This window comes from Mustela lutreola, chromosome 7 (assembly GCF_030435805.1).
Source record: "Mustela lutreola isolate mMusLut2 chromosome 7, mMusLut2.pri, whole genome shotgun sequence".
Taxonomy (NCBI): domain Eukaryota; kingdom Metazoa; phylum Chordata; class Mammalia; order Carnivora; family Mustelidae; genus Mustela; species Mustela lutreola.
Genome location: NC_081296.1, coordinates 39,131,815 through 39,151,317, shown reverse-complemented (window position 1 = coordinate 39,151,317; position 19,503 = coordinate 39,131,815). Strand labels below are relative to the sequence as shown.

General features: G+C 39.3%; 1 protein-coding gene across 10 annotated transcripts in view; it reads right to left on the bottom strand.

Annotated features, from left to right (window-relative positions):
- Positions 1-19,492, bottom strand: part of MYO9A (myosin IXA) — a 297,273-nt gene extending 277,781 nt beyond the window's left edge. For 5 of the 10 annotated variants that reach the window (XM_059180513.1, XM_059180517.1, XM_059180514.1 and 2 more), the window contains exon 1: positions 18,936-19,362. The gene's annotated coding sequence lies outside the window, so the exon portion shown is untranslated. Of the gene's footprint in view, positions 1-18,935; positions 19,364-19,402 lie in introns of those variants that run through there. The other 5 variants (XM_059180509.1, XM_059180516.1, XM_059180512.1 and 2 more) reach the window with 4 other exon arrangements.
- Between the last annotated feature and the right edge of the window lie 11 nt (positions 19,493-19,503).

Here is a 19,503-nt window from a genome sequence, read left to right as displayed (position 1 = left end):
TTGCATGGGGCTCTCTGCTTGGCAGGGAACCTGCTTCTCCTCATCTCTCTCTCTGTCTGTCTCTCTGCCTATTTGTGATCTCTGTCTCTGTCAAATAAATAAATAAAATCTTTAAAAAAAAAAAAAAAGAATAGTATACTGAACAACTAAGTTAATGCTTCAAAATACTCATCAAATATGGCCTTATTGCCTCAGTAAGAAACAACATATTATGGAAAAATGTATCACTTTTATTCCTTCAAGACCTTGATTTTTACCAACACAATACTGCCAGACCACTTACAAAAAAGTTTAATCTTGAAAGTTTTCTTGGATTTTGGTCCTTTTAAAAAAGTGGCTTCAGGGGCGCCTGGGTGGCTCAGTGGGTTAAAGCCTCTGCCTTCGGCTCAGATCATGATCTCAGGGTTCTGGGATCGAGCCCCGCATCGGGCTCTCTGCTCAGCAGGGAGCCTGCTTCCCCCTCTCTCTCTGCCTTGATCCCAGGACCCTGAGATCATGACCTGAGCCAAAGGCAGTGGCTTAATCCACTGAGCCACCCAGGCGCCCGGAAGTTCAGCTCTTTAAGGATTAGAAGTTGTTTTCAAATACTCTGGATGAAATTATTTCCACAAGATTTTTTTTTTTTTAAGATTTTATTTATTTACTTGACAAAGATCACAAGTAGGCAGGGAGGCAGGCAGAGAGAGAAGGGAAGCAGACTCCTCAATAAGCAGAGAGCCCAATTTGGGGCTTGATCCCAAGACCCTGGGATCATGACCTGAGCTGAGGGCAGAGGCTTTAACCTACTGAGCCACCCAGGCGCCCCTCCACAAGATATTTCTAACTTTATTTCTTTTTAAGCAGAGTATATACTAAATATAACTTACATATTTCTGAAGAATCTGGAAATCTCGTAGTGAATGTCAATTTTTATATGATAGTGGTATTCAGAGAAACTACAGATATACATAAGCATGGTTCTCCGTCCCTATCTCAGTATCCTCAAATTGGCTTACTTTTAGTTCATAGAAAAGCTTTCCATGCTTCCATGCTGTCAGCCTAACAACCTACAAATGTCCCTCTGTTCTCATTGCTGCCTAATCCATGTGACCTTAGAAACCAAATACTTACCTGAATTGTCTAAAATAAGTCTAACCTCTAAATGAAAGCCTAAGGAATTCTCATACAAGTACAGAAATGTTAACCATACATTTTCATAAATTTTCCATTAATCATCTAGAGACTTTTTTCTTTTTTTGCAACGTAACTTTATGGAGAAAATATGGGCTTTATAGCCACACAGGGATTCAGATCCTACTTTTAGCATTTATTAACTGCATAGTCCTGGGTAAATAATAAACCACCTTCCCTAAAAGTTTGTATACTTGTTAAAAGATATCACCATCATCATCACCTCACAGATGCTATGAAGATAAATGTGATACTGAATATTAAAAAACAGGTGCACAATTAAAAGGTCTACTTTCAACTTTGATTCACTTGTTAATATAACAAATTTGCTCAATTTTAGCACCATTTATATAGTCAACAAAAATTCCATTTCTTTTTCAACATTTCTAAGTTCTCTAGTATCCAAATATGGTGTCAGTTTCTCTCACCAAATAGCTTCTGAGTATTTTATGCCTTTCCTGTCCTCTGTAACTGAGACTTCTCCTGCATGGCCCAAGAAGCTGAAATCCTTAAGACTGTACTGGGAACAATGGCAGGGGGGGCTGTATTGGGAGTATGGGAAAGAATGTGCAATCCTAAATGCTCACACTCTGGATGATGAATAAATTTTCCAAAGTCAAAGTCTCTGTCTGCTACTCACTAGTCACTACTATGTTACTAGTAACATAACTTTGGGGCAAGCTAGTTTATCTCTCTGAGACTCAATTTCTTCATAATCAAAAAATAATATCCAAAAATATGGTCAATTATTTGAAAGAAAAGATTTTAAAAACTAAATAAATTAGAAAATATATATTCTTAAAAGTATCAAAAAGCTGACAAGATAGCAGGGAATCATAAAGCCAAAACATAAGAAAGGGCAGGAACTCAGAGAGGAAAACAGAGTGCTGAAGCCAAGTTTGTCCCTAACCAAAGCCAAACTTGGGCTTTGATTATTCCAGTATCATAAAGATAGAAGCCAAGCCCAGGGCCCACCCTAGGTAGGTAAGTCTGATAGGAGACCCTATACCATACAACTGGAACCCGTATAAAATTAACCAAAGAAAAGCTCTTGCATTCTAACTCATGCCCTAAGAACTATAATGAAAGTTGCTTTCGCACTGAACTGTAAAGGAAAAGGAGAAAGGAGAGTTCCTGTCAAATTATAACTTCTTCAGTACAGGGACAGCTATAAGTACTTTAGGATCTGGGAAGTCAGATATCTGCTGAAACCATTCAACTCTTTTGTTGTAGCTTGGAAACAGCCACAGACTATTAAACAAATAAGCATGCTGCATTCCAATAAAACTTTATTTATGGACACTGAAAGTTAAGTTTCATATAATTTTTACATGTCACAAAATATTTTCTAATCCTCTAAAATCTAAAAACCGTTCTTAGCTTGCAACCTTACAAAACTAGGTAGCACAGAGCAGTTTGCCTTAAGTTATAATAGTAAGACACACCACCACTTAAGCTACCACTATCCTACATACACAGATTTGTGAGCCTAATTCACATCACCTGGATGGCAACACGAAACAAAACAGATCAGGCACCTGGCTCAGTCCGTTAAGCGTTTGCCTTCAGCTCAGGTCATGATTTCAGGGTCCTGGGAATGGGTCCCACATCAGACTCTCTGCTGAGTGGGGAAACTGCTCCTCCCTCTCATTCTCTGTGCTCTCCCTCTCTCTGTCTCAAATAAATAAATAAAATCTTTACAAAAAACAAAAACAGGTTACAGGCATTTAGGACATGCCTGTGCAAATGTCACAAATAATGTCCCAAGGAAAGGCATTATTTAGACGAAGCACAAAGAAAACAAAACATCATGAATGAGAGCAAGTAAATAAAGGTTAGAAACAGATCTACAAAAATGTCAGATATTGGAAATGTTCGTACACAAAACATAAAATAGCTGCTTACTAATGTTTAAAGCAAAAAAGGAAACTGAAAATATTAAAATGGAATAAGAACCGTAAAAAATAACTTGGACCATACGGGAAACAACTTCTAAAATCGTGAAAAACAACTATTAAAACTAAAAATAAAATGGAATAGTGAAGAAGAAATTACCCATAATGAAACAGGAAAAACATAAGAAAAACAAGTGAAGAAACAGATAAGAAAAAGAGAAAAATTAATAGATATATAAATTGGGAGATCCAGAAAAGAAAGAGTACTGAAATCATAACACCATGTTCTTTGAAAGCAACCAAAAATCAGTAATGATGACTAGGAGTTAACAAATGGTATCTTTAACACCAACCTACATTCCATCCCACATACCCCTACACGAGGTAATGTCCACACTCTTCCCCACCTTTGTTCCCCATTGAACTTGGATGGACCTTTTTAACTGTCTCCACCAACAAAGTGCAATAAAGTGAGGCTGTATGACTTCTGAGGTTATGTCATAAACAGTAACATAGGTTCCACCTAGCACTTTCTTCCTCAGGAATCCCAATGTTCATATCAGAACAACACTTTAAAAGCTCCACGGAGGCGTGCCTGGGTGGCTCAATCGTTAAGCATTTGCCTTCAGCTCAGGTCATGATCCCAGGGTCCTGGAATGGAGCCCCGCGTCGGACTGCCCAATCAGCAGGAAGCCTGCTTCTCTCCTGCTTGTGTTCCCTATCTTGCTGTGTCTCTCTGTGTCAAATGAATAAAATCTTTTAAAAATAAAAATGAGATATAAATAAATAAATAAATAACGAAAGCTCCATGGAGAGCACCTGTGTGGCTCAGTCAGGGGTTAAACATCTGCTTTCAGCTCAGGTCATGATCCCCGGGTACTGGGATCAAGTTCTACATCAAGCTCCCTACTTCTCCCCCTCCCTCTGCTGCTCCTCCTGCTCACACTCACACACATGCTCTCTCTCACTCTCTCTCAATAAATAAATAAAACCATAAAAAAAAAAAAAAGTCCAAGGAAAAATCCACATGGAAGGGAACTGAGGCAGAATTGACAAGCTGAAATGCTCCTGAATTCCCGACCCACAAAAACTGTAAATGATAATAAAGCCACTACATTTGGGGCTTAACCTGTCATGTCTCAAAAGATGACTAACTGCTTCTCCCCCTGCTTGTGCTCAAATAAATAAATAAATAAATAAAATCTTTTTAAAAAATAAAAATAAATAAAATACAGTCCTAAATAATCCATGTGACAAATAAGTAAATAGAAAATATTTTCACCTAGACTATACAAAAATACTTGTGAGATGCAGCTAAAGCAATACTTGACAGGAAAACTTATAGCTCGAAATAGGTATAACAGAAAAAACAAATATCAGGGAACCATCTATTCAAGAAGATAGGAAAAGAATAGCAAAATAAACCCAGGACAAGTAAAAGGAAGTAACAGAAATGAGAATTAAAAGAAAATGTATATTAGAAAGGTCCAGGGTGCCCGGGTGGCTCAGTTGGTTAAATGTCTACTCAGGTCATGATCTCAAGCTCCTGGGATAGAGCCCCAAATCAGACTCCCTGATTAAATGGGTCTACTTCTCTTTCTCCCTCTGCCCCTGTCCCTCCCCCCTCCCCAACCTGCTGATGCTTTCTCCCTCTCAAATAGATAAAATCTTTAAGAAAAGAGAGAAAGGCCCAACAAAGCCAGAAGTTGGCCCCCTAAAAAATAATAAACTGGCAAACTTCTGGCAAGAATGATGAGGGGAAAAAAAAGAAAGGGATCAGGAATGACAAAGGGGGCAAAAACTACTACAAGTGCTGCACGTGTTACAATACTAAGTAAATTTTTTAATAAAGATGAAACTGAAAAGAAATCCTAAAAATATATGTAACTTAGCAAAACTTACTCAAGACACAGAAAACTTAAAGTGGTCCCATTAAAATAAAACAAAATACAATGACTCTAATATAAAAAAATCTTCCCATAAAGAAAAGTCTAGAGCCATATTGCTTTACAAGTTCTCCCAAATACTCAAGGAATAAATCCAATCTTAAATAAATTCTTCCCAATTCTTTTTATGAAGCTGGCATAACTCTCAAATCAAAAATTCTGGCAAGGACCAGACTAGAAAGAGAAATCATAAGCCAATCTTACCCCTGAACTTGTACGCAAAAATTCCAAACAAATATTAGCAAACAAAAACCAGGATTATAAGTATAATATACTATAACCAAGTGAGGAATATCCCAGGAAAGCAAAGATAAAACCAATATTACTATCAGATGGCCAATTAATATAACCAACCATATTTTAAGAAATCCTTAAAAATTCAGTATTTAGTCATGTCTCAAAAGGAGTCTTCACAAACTAGGAATTGAAAAGAACGTCCTCAATTTCATAAAAAGGTACCTACAAAAACCTACAGCGTAGTTAATGAGGAAAGCCTAAACATTTTTCCTTTGGTATCAGGAACAAGATAAAGATGACTGACCCCTACATCCTTCTATCAACATTATACCGGTGATCCCAAGCGCATAGGAAGCCAAGGGAAAAAAAAAAGGCATAAGGATTAGAAACAAGAAATAAAACTGTTTTTATTTGCATATGACATAATTGTGTATATGGAAAATTTGAAAGAATCTACAAACTCTTGTTAATTTTATAATTTGCTACAAATTGAGGATGTAAACAGACATTTTTCCAAAGAAGACATATAGATGGCCAACAGACACATGAAGAGGTGCTCAAATCACTAATTATCAGGGAAATGCAAATTAAAACTACAATGAGATACCATGTTGTACTTGTCAGAATGACCAGAATCAGAAAGGCAAGAAATAACTGTTGGAAAGGATACAGAGAAAAAGGAATCCTCACACCCTCCGTGGGAATGCAAATTGGTTCAGCCACTGTGGAAAACAGTATGGAGGTTTCTCAAAAAATTAAAAATTGGGGGCGGCTGAGTGGCTCAATGGGTTAAGCCTCTGCCTTTGGCTCAGATCTCAGGGTCCTGGGATCGAGCCCTGCATCAGGCTCTCTGCTCAGCGGGGAGCCTGCTTCCCCTCTCTCTCTGCCTGTCTCTGCCTACTTGTGACCTCTCTGTCAAATAAATAAACAGCATCTTTTTAAAAAATTAAAAATTGAAATACCATATAATCCAGTAATCCTACTATTGGGTATTTACCAGAAAGAAAGAAAACAAAACCCTAATTTGTGGGGCACCTGGGTGGCTCAGTGGGTTAAAGCCTCTGCCTTCAGCTCAGGTCATGATGCCAGGGTCCTGGGATCGAGCCCCACATCAGGCTCTCTGCTCGGCAGGGAGCCTGCTTCCTCCTCTCTCTCTACCTGCCTCTCTGCCTACTTGTGATCTTTGTCTGTCAAATAAAGAAATAAAAAACCTTTAAAAATATATATATTTGAAAAGATATATGCACCCCAATGTTTAGGGCAGCACTGTTTACAAGTGGCCAAGATATGGAAAAAACCTAAGTGTCCATCGGTAGATGAATGAATAAAGAAGATGTGGTATATATGTGTGTGTATACACCTGTGTGTATATGTATATATGTACATACATATAATGGAATATTACTCAGCCATAAAAAAGAATGAGAGCTTGCCATTTGCAATAACATGGATGGGCTTAGAAAGCATTATGCAAGTGTAATAAATCAGACAGAGGAAGACAAATATATCATATCGCTTTTATGTGGAATGTAAAAAAAAAAAAAATGGACAAAAAGGCAGAAACAGACCCCAAAATACAGAGAACTGGTGGTTGCCAGAGGGAGGAGGTTTAGGGGTTGGACAAAATTAATAAGTTATGGAATGAATAAGGCACTGGGATGAAAGGTATGGCAAGGGAATAAAAAGAAAAAGAAACAGATATAAGCTGATATTAGTTTCATATATCTATATGCAAGCAACAATTAGAAAATCATCTTTTTTTTAAAAGATTTTATTTGACAGAGAGAGATCACAAGTAGAGAGAGAGAGAGAGGAGGAAGCAGGCTCCCTGCTGAGCAGAGAGCCTGATGTGGGACTCGATCCCAGGACCCTAAGATCATGACCTGAGCTAAAGGCAGAGGCTTAACCCACTGAGCCACCCAGGCAGCCCAAAAAATACTTTTTTTAAAGATATCACTACTTAAAATTGCATCAGAAAATATGAAGTGCTCAGGAGTCTAACAAATAATGGACAAAGCATCTACTAAAAAAATGAGACTTAGTTATGAATCATTACCAAAATGGAAAGATATCCATGTTCATAGACTATAAGACTCAATGTTGGAAAAATATCAGTTCTCCCCCAAATTAATCTACAGAATCAATTAAGTCTCACTAAAAATCCCAAATGTTGTTTTTATATTGGATTATTTAGTGTGTATGTCTGTGTGCGGAATTTGACAGTGATTCTAAAATATATATGAAAGTGCAATGGGCCAAAAACAGCTAAGACTCTCCTGAAAACAAGCACAATGTAGGAAGACTTGCCTCACCAGATATCAAAACCTATAAAGCTAGAAGTAGTTAAGAGTGTGTTACACTTTCAGGAATAGAAAGAGCAATACAGCAGAGGGCCAAGTCCAGAAACGCACCTACACAAAGATGGATACTTAATATATGTCAGATCTGGCACTGAGATCAGCTTAGAAAAGATAAACTTTTCAAAAGCAATGTTAGGATAATCAAATATCCATTTGGGGTGGGAATAAAATGAAACTAGACCTCCCATTATACACAAAATCTATTCCAGATAAAGAGCAAATTTTTGAAAAGTTAAAACTTAAAAGCCCTTAGATAATAATGGAGAACATCTACTGTAACGTAGCCTAGGAAAGGGTTTCTTTAAAAGGGTTCAAAAGCACTAGCCAAAGTTGATAAATGCAACTACATTAAAACTGAAAAATTCTGTTGATCAACAGGCACCACACAGAGTAAAATAACAAGCCAAAAACATAAGATACTTGTAAAAGGTATAACTGAAGGACCAGCATCCAAAACAAATACAGAATTCCTAAAAATCAGTAAGAAAAGCTGAAACCACCTAAAAGAAAAATATGGGGCAAACAACAGGTACATCATATGAAGAAACTATGAAAGATGTACTTCATTAACAATCATAGAAATTCAAGTTAAAATCAAGAGATACACCCTTCAGATTGGCAATACCAAGCATTAAGAATTTAGAGCAATGGAGTGGCACTTGGCTGGCTCAGTCAATGGAGCCTGCAACTCTTGATCTTGGGGTTGTGGATTCAAGACCCCTGCTGGGTGGGTAAAGAGATTACTTAAAAATAAAATCTTTAAAAAAAAAAAAAAGAATGTAAAGCAATGGGAACTCAAATACTGTGTTATTTAAGTATAAACTAACATAATAATTCTGAAAAACACTTTGCCAAGTTGAACATGTACATACCTCACAACCTGACAAATCCATTCCTACAAATTCTAGAGAAACATTTGCACACTTGCAAATATGAAATAGAAGACCACTCACCACCAAATTGTATAATAGCAAGGAAACGAAATAAACTTAAATGTCCATTAAAACTAGAATGAAAAAAAAAAAAAAACTAGAATGAATAGATAGCAGTGTAATCGTGAAACAAAATACTTGACCACAATGAAATCTAATGACCTATGGCTAATTACAACAACCTACAACAAATTTCACAAATGCTGAACTAAACATTTCATTTCATTTTATTTTATTTACTGAGACAGCAGGGGTAGGGAGCAGAGGGAGAGGGAGAACCTTAAGCAGGCTCCATGCCCAGCACAGAGCACAACACCATGCTGCATCTCACTACTCTGAGACCACGTCCTCAGCAGAAATCAAGAGTTGGATGCTTAACCAACTGAGCCACTCAGGTCCCCCCGAACTCAATTTCTTCCATCACATAATGTACTATATGAAGTTCAGAAACAAGAAAAACTAGGGGTGCCTGGGTGGCTGAGTGGGTTAAGCCGCTGTCTTCAGCTCAGGTCATGATCTCAGGGTCCTGGGATCGAGCCCCACATCGGGCTCTCTGCTCAGCAGGGAGCCTGCTTCCTCCTCTCTCTCTGCCTGTCTCTCTGCCTGCTTGTCATCTCTCTCTCTCAAATAAATAAATAAAATCTTTAAAAAGAAAAAAAGAAAGAAACAAGAAAAACTATATTGTTTATGAATAGGTAACCTGAGATTCAAAATTATGAACCAAAGCAAGAAAATGATAGTCAAAAAATTAGGGTACAGGGGCACCTCATTGGCTCAGTCATTTAAGCATCTGCCTTCAGCTCTGGTCCTGATCCCAGGCTTCCTGCTCAGCAGGGAGTCCCCTTCTCCCTCTACCTTTGCCCCTCCCCCACTCATTCTCTCTGGTTCTCTCCCTGGTTCTCTCTCTCTCCAAAAAATAAACAAAATATTTTAAAAAATAAATTAGGGTATTAACTACTTCCACAAAGGGGGATGTATATCAACGAGAGGTATGGGGGAGGCAATCCTGTATTGTTGGTCTGAATGATAACAACACAAATATTGACTTCACAATTTTCTTTAAACTGCAAGTCTTATTCTATTTTCCTGTATATATGAATAAAGAGGAAAAGTAACAACTACATACAACTGCTATGGTAATTTAATATAATAAAGCAACTTATGTAAGTATGGTACCTAGTTTGCATTAAAAAAAAACTACTACAATTACATAATTTTTATATCCTCCAAAGTTGCTTATGGTAGATACTCAAATACACTGTCCAGTAAATGAAACAAATTCAGATGGTAAATACACTTACCATGGTGAATACTGCCTAATGGGTCATGTACAGAACATACTATGGAGTCCCAATGTTGTACACCTGAAACTAATACAACATTGTAGATCAACTACACTTCAATTAAAGAAAACCCAATAAGTGAAATAAATTACTTAGAATCACTGGAGTAAAAGGCAATTTAATGAATGGCTAGGTTGCCTAACTTCCAGTTTCTACTTCACAAGCCCCAGAGCTTGAATTTCTGCTATCTTAAGAGGTACCCTTCGCTCTACCTTTGATATTCCCAATCTCTTAGTCTCTATACTCACAGTATACATCTTACTATACATCAGACTGTCAGCAACTGTCACTGAACGCTTGGAATCTAAAAATCTGAGAGACTTAAGGCAGAAAAGAGGAACAGGAAAAGCTAAAATTAGGGAGAGGGAAATTGTGGGGAAAAAAAACAGTGGGGAGAGAACTTGAGTTATCCTTACATGAAAAACACCCATCAGTTCTTTAGTTCTAATGCTTTAAGAAGCCAAGAAGCAGAGGGAGGGGAAAAAAAAAGTAAATCATCTATTGTCTGACCCAGGTTTCATACAACAATTGAACAAGAATTACACTGATACCAGTTACCTAATATTTAGGGGCAAGAAAGTGTATCTATATCCCAAGATATATCTACTTCTGAAAGCCTCTTAAATAAATAAATAAATAAAGCTCCCTAAAAATATAAGCTCTCTGGAAGAAACCAATTCCTTCTCAATTACTTGAGGGAATAAACTTTATTTTTAATGAATTTATTCCATATGTATTACTTATTAATCCAAAAGATTAAACACATATATCAGATCTAGACTCATTCATAAAATCATGGTACGTCAGCACAGCAGAATATTATGAATCCATGAGAAAGATCTGAATGCACCACTATGGAGTGCTCTCCAAAATATATTAAGTGAAGGAAAAAAAAAGAGGTACAGAACAGTGTATGTAGCTAGATACACACACACACACACACACACACACACACCCCTACCTTTGTCATATGAAGGGAGAATACATACATACATCTTATTTTTGAAAGAAAAAAAAATTCTGGAATGACAATCAAAAACTCACAAAAAATGGTTACCTCTATGGGAGAGCAAAAATTAAGAGTTTCAATGTAAGAGCTTAAAACAATTTTTTAAAAAAAGACTGAATAAAGAAAAACCACAATATTAAATTTGAATTAAAATTATCAATATGGGGGTGCCTGGGTGGCTCAGCTGGTTAAGCAACTGCCTTCAGCCGAGGTCATGGTCCCGGAGTCCTGGGATTGAGTCCCAATTAGGTTCCCAGCTCCATAGGGAGTCTGCTTCTCCCTCTGACCTTCCCTCTCATGCTCTCTCACTCTGTCTCTCTCTCTCTCTCTCTCTTAAATAAATAAATAAAATCTTAAAAAAAAAAATTATCAATATGACCTCATGCTTTTTTTCTCCTCCAGACAAGACCCAGAAGCAATGATAGTCCCATCATCCTCCACTATAAGGAGACAGAGCTCCTTAGAGAAATCGCTGATTGCAGTCAGCGATTTAGACTGCAATCGCAGTCTAAAACAGGAAAAGTCCATGGTGAGCCAAGATATCTTGGAAAAAAGTAAGGACTCATTCAAAGACTAATAATGCATTTATGCAAAAAAAAAAAAAAAAAAAAAAAAAAAACACACTGATGGGGGCACCTGGGTGACTCAGCAGGCTAAGCATCTGACTCTTGATTCCAGCTCAGGTCATGATCTCAGTGTTGTAAGATCACCAGAGTCAGGCTCCACACTCATCATGGAGTCTGCTTGAGATTCTCTTTCCCTCTCCTTTCCCTCCCCCTGCTCATGCTCTCTTGCACAGGCATGCACACACAATTTCTCTTTAAATACATAAAATCTTAAAAAAAAAAAAAAAAGGAAAAACAAGGAGTATGCTTGGAGGGGCTCCCAATGTCCTTATTTGAGACGATTTCAGCATCAAAAAAACAATGTGACTCACTATAACACAACAAATAAAAACCCGAGAGAATATGAAACCATTCACTGTCACCATTGCAGGTAACACTTGAAAATTAGATGAGAAAGAATTAAGCATTTATTTACTCCGCCCTTTAGGAGGAACTAGAGTTCACTCCCAGCAGATGGAAGATTATAAAATTTTGTTAACTGAAGAATGATAGCTAATTAGTGTAAAAGAATTAAAGAATTAGAAAAATCACCAATTCTCAACCTTCAATTAAGTAATTAATTTGCCTAAGATTCAATAAAGAATGCTAAAATTATTAGATAAAACATACTTTAAGAATGGAATTTTATATGGTACCAAAGTTATTACCTCCACAGATTATTGTACTTAATGATCATAGCAAGAAAAATACATTTCTATAATCAATGTAGGGACAGCAAACACCAACCTTAAATTTCATAAAATTTTTATCACCAATGGTGATAGTATGTACCTCCCATAATATGTAACATGTAATATAACATCACCTGTGATGCATTCTTGCCAAAACTTTTTTTTTTTAAAGATTTTATTTATTTGACAGAGAGAAATCACAAGTAGATGGAGAGGCAGGCAGAGAGAGAGGAGGAAGCAGGCTCCCTGCTGAGCAGAGAGCCCGATGCGGGACTCGATCCCAAGACCCTGAGATCATGACCTGAGCAGAAGGCAGCTTGCCAAAACTTTTTTAACAAGCATCTAATCAACCCCTTAAAATATAACTTCCAGTTTATAAGATACACAGTGAGCAAAGGAACAAGTAAAACAAGAGCACAAAGAAACAGATAACTGTAGAAAACAAGCCATTCTCCAAGGAAATGATCTGATCTTCTCAAAGAAATATCAATAACATAAGAAAGAAGTATAGAGAAAGGAGCTTTTCTAGATTAAAAGAGACTAAAAAGATAATCAACTGCAATGCAAAAATCTTGACTGAATTCTGGTTTGAAAAACTCATTTTATGGAACAAATGGAAAAATCTAAATACAGAATGAATCTTAAATACTATTAGGAAATTACTGTTATTTTTCTTAAATGTTGGTAATGGTGACTATGGAGAATACCTATTCTCTTTTCTTTTTTTTTTTTTTAAGCTTTATTTACTTAAATAATCTCTACACCCAAGGTTGGGCTCATGACCCTGAGGATCAAGAATCACTAGTTCCGGGGCGCCTGGGTGGCTCAGTGGTTTGGGCTGCTGCCTTCGGCTCGGGTCATGATCTCAGGGTCCTGGGATTGAGTCCCGAATCAGGCTCTCTGCTCAGCAGGGAGCCTGCTTCCTCCTCTCTCTCTCTCTGCCTGCCTCTCTGCCTACTTGTGATCTCTCTCTGTCAAATAAATAAATAAAATCTTTAAAAAAAAAAAAAAATGAATCACTAGCTCTTCTGAATGAACCAGACAAGTACCCAAAAAATATCTATTTTCTTAGAAGACAAATACTGAAGTATTTTGAGGTAAACATCATAATATTTACAGCTTTCAAAGATTAAGTAAAAGTATAGAAGTACACAAACATATGGAAAGCAAATATGGATGGCTATTGGTAACCTGAATCTAGGTGGCAGACCTACCAATGACCTTTGTTCTAATTGCTCAACTTTTCAATATTTTTCTGTTTTTTTATTATAAAAAAAAAAAGGAGGGGAGGGGCAGGGAAGAGAACTAAAAGAAGACAAAGTTGCAAAAGCAAGTAAGGAAAAAATACAATCTAAAAGTCGTTTATAAACACATATCTGGGGCGCCTGGGTGGCTCAGTGGGTTAAACCTCTGCCTTTGGCTCAGGTCATGATCCCAGAGTTCTGGGACGGAGCCCGGTATCGCCTGCTTCCCCTAGCCCCTTTCTCTCTGCCTGCCTCTCTGCCTACTTATGATCTCTGTCTGTCAAATAAATAAAATTAAAAAAAAAAAAACACATATCTACAGAGTCACCTGAAGAACTTCCTCTGTTACATTTAAAAAAGAAAAAAACTCAGAGATTACTCATCCCACTATCATCTGATCAATGTAAGTAAACAGATTTCAAACAAATACTTACACACTACAAACAGCAATAGTACTACAATCTGTCAATGATTTAAGGAATGTTTGTCATTGGCAAACAGAACGCTTTCTTATACCTCACAGTGAATCAAAATATATTCTAACACATCTATTAATCAAGAAAAGCATTTCTTTGAAATTTCTTTACTTCAAAAGTATGATCACACTTGAAAGACAGCTAGCCAACTATCTTTCTAAGATTTACTTCTATTAACACCTAACTTTGATTAGCCATGTACTTTTAATGCCCCACAATGAAATTCTTTAAATTTCTGATCTCCTATTTAAATATAAACATTTGTTTGGGGGGGGGGCTTGTTGAATATCAACTAAGTGCCTACTCTTTTAAATAAAGTGTTTAATGATAACCTTGTCTCAGGTAAATATTTCTAATTGAGAAATGAACATTTTTTTTTTAAATTTATTTGACAGACAGAGATGACAAGCAGGCAGAGAGGCAGGCAGAGAGAGAGGAGGAAGCAGGCTCCCTGTTGAGCAGAGAGCCTGATGCGGGGCTCTATTCCAGGACTCTGGGACCATGACCTGAGCCGAAGGCAGAGGCTTTAACCCGCTGAGCCCACCCAGGTGCCCCGAGAAAAGAACATTCTTGAAGCTCAGAAACGTTAAATGACTTGCCTATAAATGACAGCTTATGAAGTGAGGAGGCTGGAAACTGAACTGAGGTCACTGGAAACCCAGGTTTGAAAGTCCATATTTTTTCCACTTAACTGGCCTTAACGGATTTAATATTTACAGACAAAAAAGCCCGTCTAAGGAGAAAGTATGTTTAAAAAAACACTTTCATATTCAAAAAACTATATAATGATAAAGAAAAATCAAAACTGAGAAAAAGAAAAAATACGCTCTAAAATTATTGCTGGTTGTAAAAAAGAACCAATTCGTAGCAAGCCAGCTGTCTATGACATAGGACAGCTAGTACTTTCCTAACTGTACATGTAAAATTACACTCCGGTTGCCCGTTGGATGACCCCTCTGCCAAAATATGCTAGCAACATAATTCACATTAAAACTCAGAGGCCAAACACCATTTGGAAAGAGCTTTACGTGTTTACACATCTCCAGCAAGTTCACCATTCAAAATTAATAGGCGATTTTCAACAAATATTCTTTGATCTATGATATCCTTTTTTGACACTCTAAAATATTAAACTTATAAACAAGAAAATCTACCAAAATACAAACATCCCACAACTGAATATTAGAATATTAATACAATGCGATTTTAAATTTGTCTGTTACATACTGGAAGGCAAAACTGCACTTCTACAACATAACTTATATTTGTTCTTTCTATAGGATCAAAATCCCAATATCTTTGTCTCCTTTATTTTTAAAGATACACACAAAATACATAGAAAAATCTGTACATTGAAGAGGTTTTCCTATTTAAAATTAAATCCTCTTTAAACTGGATAAGTAACTAGAAGAGCACATGAGGTGGCTTATGGAGTCGTGATATCCTGCATCTTACTATGAGTGTTGATTACACTGATGTGTTTACTTGATGAAAATTCATTTAGCATCTGTGTACTTTTTTGTATACTTTGTAATTTATAAAAAGCTTATTTAAATTCCCAATCTAAAAACCTTTCTTCCTATATTATAGGGATATCAAAGAAGCTAAAGCCTAGTGAAGAAAATAGACAAGTAATTAGGAAGTTCACTAGGGAGCTATGAGAGAATCAAATACTATGTAGGAGCACCCAGGAGTCGCATCTAACTCAACCTACAGGTTAAAAAAAATAAATAAAAGCTTCCTAAAGATATAACTGACCTGAGTTCTCAATGGGAGAAGGGAAAGACAAGAAAGGCACAGAGATGGTAAGACCAGAGAAAAAGTGCCTTATCTGAGCAGAAACCCCAGTTCAATAAGGGTGGATCAAAGAATTTAAGGAAGGAAAGCCTAGAGAAGTAACAGGTCATGAGGAATCTCACATACAGTCCATGCTACAGTTAAGCTTTATCCTGAAAGCAGTGAGACAGCACTAAAGATCTTTCAATAGGAAAGGACATGATCAGATTTGCTTTTGTACTACAAACGTCATTTATAGTGTGTGCCATACTTGCGATCCCATCTTGTGAGAAATTAGCCTACACACTGCCCCATGCTTTTCACCATTATGATCCTGCCCCACACCCACAGGCACAAATAAACACATGGCCAACACTAAATGGCCCAGAGTGATCACATGACCCAGGTATACAGACTTGTAGCAGCCCGTGAGAAAAAGACCTGAGCCAAGGAGATTGTTTCTTAGAAATTCAAACCAGAAGATTCCAGGGAGAAGGAAGAAGTCAGTAAACAGGAGCTCAAGTTAAAACGAGAGCATCCAGGAGGCAAAATGCTGGCACAAAAGTAACAGAGTAGTTATAAGGAAGTAGAAGTTAGGAATAAATGGAAGTTAGGAGACAGCAGAGGAAAAAATGGAATAGAGAGAAAAAGTAAACCTAAGGGAAATAGTAAGAATAGTTAAGACAAGTTAACCAAAGAGCTCTAGAGTAAAATCTGTCTTTTCCTGCTTCTAGCTTTATTTATTAAACTCCTATTCTTCTTGAGACCAAGTTGTTTAGCTTTTCCTAGGTTCCTTTATGCATGTTTCCTTTCAAAAAAGCACTCTACTACTTACTGTAACTTGAGTCTCCTCTTTGCAAATGAAACAGCCTAACGAAAAGAGCATTTTAGAACACCTAATCTGGCAGCAGTGCAGATAATGAATGGGAGGCAAAACAAGAGGCAGAAAAGAGAAAGCAACAAGACCACTTAGAAAGCATTACAGGAGCAGCACAACAGACATCTGGGGTTAAGATAAAATAGAAACAGGGCACCTGAGTGGCTCAGTCAGTTAAGCATCTGCCTTTAGCTTAGGTCATGATCCCAGAGTCCTGGGATAGAGTCCCACTTAGTGCTCTCCACTCAGCAGGGTGTCTGCTTCTCTCTCTGACCCTCCCCCATCTTGTGCTCTCTCACGCTCCCGCTCTCTCTCTCTCTCTCACTTGCTTTCTCTCAAATAAATAATAAAATCTTTTAAAAAATAAAGTAGAAACAACAAAAATAGCAATAAGATATTATCTGAAATATCATGAGGGAGAATGTGCAGGATTTAATGATACTGGTAGTAAGGTACAGAGTGGAGGATGAGTCACAGGTTCCTGAAGACTTCTGGAGATGAAGATCATCTGGAGATGAAGATCATCATCAAGATAGGAAATCGAAAACAAAATTTTTTGTTGCAGTTTGTCTCCCTCTTTTTGGAAGAAAGAGAAGCAGAGAAGGAGTTTTATTTTAGGGGCACCTGAAAGGCTCATTGGTTAAAGCCTCTGCCTTCCAGTCAGGTCAAGATCTCAGGGTCCTGGGATCGAGCCCCGCACTGGGCTCACTGCTCAGTGCCTTCCTCTCTCTCTCTTTGCCTGCCTCTCTCTCTCTTTGCCTGCCTCTCTGCCTACTTGTGATCTGTCAAATAAATAAAATCTTTAAAAAAAAAAAAAAGTTTTATTTTGTACAAGGCTGAAGTGCTTGTGAAATGTGAATCCAAGTGGAGATGTCCATTAGCAGTAATTCACAGAGATCTAGAGTTAAAGAGATCTATCTACACAGCAGCTCTAGACTTATGAATACATAAAGTCGATGTTAGATTTTAAAACATGACCCAAAATTCGCTAATATTTATTTTAAACTAAGTTAACAGAACCTGAAAAATCATGAAAACAAAGAAAATTAATATTTTGGGCAACCATATTTTCAAACATCCTGCACTTCTCCACAAATGAACACTGAGCCAACTTCTACAAGAGCAAAATCCAAATGATTAGAAAAGATGGATTTATGGTACTAATTTCTACTGAGGTTTTACCTTTTTTTTTTTTTTAAAGAAAATCTAAGTTTAAAAAAAATCTAAGGCTGTTGGTAATGACATCAGTCAACACTGCATGGTAACTGTACTTGCTTCAGGAAGCAGAAATGTATTATTAAATTGACATCAAAATCTTCAAAGATCAAGAAAAACCACAAAACTTACTTTTTTCCAGAAAATTCAAAACAACACAATTAAAAAAATCCCCCAGTATCATTCAAAAACAGAGGGAAAAAATGCGTAAAAATCTACAGGAAGGTGAAGCGAACGATATTACATGGAGACACTGTCACATCCCTTAGTGTAATGTCATTTAATCCTTATAAAGGTCCCTTAAAGTCACACGTTCTACAGAAGACACAAGATGAGAAGCAGGCTGTGTGACCTATCAACACACACACCCTCTGCCCTGGGCTTCCACACTCTTCCCAGTCCCTCCCTTCTCAGCCACCAGATCAAACCCTCCAAACACGGGTGTCAGTTGGTCCCCTTAAGCCCCACGGGCGGGGGGGGGGGGGGGCGGGGAGACACCAGGTTAAGCAAACATCCCTCCAGGATTTAATGGAAAACCCTTTCAACCAAAGAAAAGAGAAAGATAACAAGGTCTGCCCGAGAGAAGGGCTGGGGAAAGGCTGCTGTCTGATGATGTCTAAGAGGTGCTGACCAGATCCCCTGGGAGGTGAGAGCATCACCACACTACCCCAAAGCCGAGGTGGTGCGTAGGGCTGATGGAGAGCAAGCTGGGAGGGAAGGGGTCAGCAGGAACGGGGTGGCTGCGATGGACGTGCCGTGGAGCTGGGGGGTCGCTATCGGTTAGGGGGCGGCCGTGACTGGGTCTCGGAGGAACTGTGACCGGGTCAGCTTACGGGAGGCCGTAACAGTGCCTGAAGGCTCCATTAAGAGTCCTAAGAGAGTCCGAGGGGGCTTTTAATGGGCTGTGTTGGGGTGGGGGCCCCAGAACGGCCGGGGCTGGCGGGCAGGGGTGGTGTCCGGCCAATGGAAGATACGCTGGGTGGGGTCTACAAGGGACCCCGCGCGGCGATCGCGTGTCTGGGAGGCTCCCGGGCAGACCCGCTCGCGGGGCGTCTCCGCTGGGGCGGGGCGGGGCGGCCCCGCAGGAGCCAAAGAGCTAGACCGAGACGTGGGCCGGGCCGGGCGGCAGGGCCGCTCCGCGGCTTGGGCGGGTCTTACCTCGGGCTCCGCCGCGGTGGCCACCACAGCCCCCTCCTCTTCGCCAGAAGCCACTTCCCACCCGCGGCCCCAGGGTCAGGCCGCCGGAGACAGCAGAGGCTAAGGCCACCAAGGGTCGGACGGTTCCGGGAGGGTGGGCCCAGCAGCCTCAGGGTCCGAGAGAGCGGCCGCCGCGCATCCCCCGCCCTGTCAGAGAGACTCCGCCCGGTCGGGGCAGGCACATACCCCGCCGCACCCCGCCCAGAGAGCACGCGTCGGACCGCCGCCTCAGCCGCTCTCGCTGTCTCTGCGGGTGCCGCGGGTACCTCCGCCGCCTCCTCTCACAGTCCTTGCGGTACTCTCAGCAGCCACCGCCAACCGCCGCCGCGTCCCTAGTCTGCTCAGGCCCGCGCGCCCCCGACCCCGCGCACGCGGCCCCGCCCCGCGCGACTGCCCGGCTGCAGACGAGCAGGCGCGCGCGCACTTACCTCCCACGCCCCCTACCGCCCGCCGGAGCCGGCCAGCCTGCCGGCCTGGCCCCCGCACGTGACGCCGCCAGAGAGTACCTCAGGCGCCTGCGCAGGCACGC